Genomic DNA, 1073 nt, shown 5'->3' with positions numbered 1-1073 from the left:
TTTTGAGCCTTTATTTTATAGATAATCCACTGCCAACAATGTAGGGTGTAAGCCAAGGGGTAATAGTCTGATGTGCTGTAATAGTCTGCTGTGTTGCAGTGTGGGGTGACGGGCTGCAGGCACACCCTTGGGCTTGGAAGACTGGGTAAAATGAAGAGAGAACTCTTGTGTCTTCAGGTGTGTCTTTTGTAAACAGCCTGTTTTTTACCCAACCTAAGAGTCATTTAATAGGTGAGATTAACCTATTTATATTTATTGTAATCTCTGTTTGTATTTATTTCCTCTACCTTATTTTTTTCTGTTCCAATTTATAATATTGTTTTCTCCCCATTTCCACTTGGGCTTGATCCATTGCTCCTGGGGGGACTGTTGTTTATTGAGCACCTCCTGAGTGCTAGGTGCTTTGTAGTTTCATTATTCTCGCAACAAGCTTAGTAATACTATTATCCTAATCTTATGGATGAGAATGGAGACTTACAGAAGTTAAGCGTCTTTCCTAAAGTCCACAGTTACAACTGGCCTCATCATGATTCAAATCACAGGAAGGTGGGTGGGAAATGGGGTGCTCTATTTGCCTAAATTGTCATTTACTGAACCCCTGTTCTGGTCTTGGAAGTCAGAGAAAAACAAGAACCTGCCTGGGAAGGGTAACTAGGGACTATTCTAAGGGTCCTCCACTCATGGAAGGCCTGATGGGGATGCTGGGATGTTTGAGACCTAACCCCAGCCTGCTGGGAATCTCAAGCTAGAAGGAGAAGGCAGGCATACAAACAGATTTGCCATCTCTTGGCACTTCCCTTTCTCTGCTCAGCTTTAGAGTTCAGTGCCTGGCAGCACTGAAAGGCAGGAGGGAAAAGGTGATGCTTGAATTGGATTTTGTTGTTTTGTTTTTTAATATTTTATTATTTTCTTTTTATGTTTTTGGCTGCGTCAGGTCTTACTTGCAGCATTTGGGATCTTTCATTGCAGCACGTGGGCTTCTCTCCAGTTGCATCGCTCGGGCTTCTCTCCAGTTGTAGTACGCAGGTTTTCTCTATCTAGCTGTGGCGCATCCAGAGCGCATGGGCTCTGGG

The sequence above is a fragment of the Tursiops truncatus genome, chromosome 15 (genome assembly GCF_011762595.2).
Source record: "Tursiops truncatus isolate mTurTru1 chromosome 15, mTurTru1.mat.Y, whole genome shotgun sequence".
Taxonomy (NCBI): domain Eukaryota; kingdom Metazoa; phylum Chordata; class Mammalia; order Artiodactyla; family Delphinidae; genus Tursiops; species Tursiops truncatus.
This window is presented reverse-complemented; position numbering follows the sequence as displayed.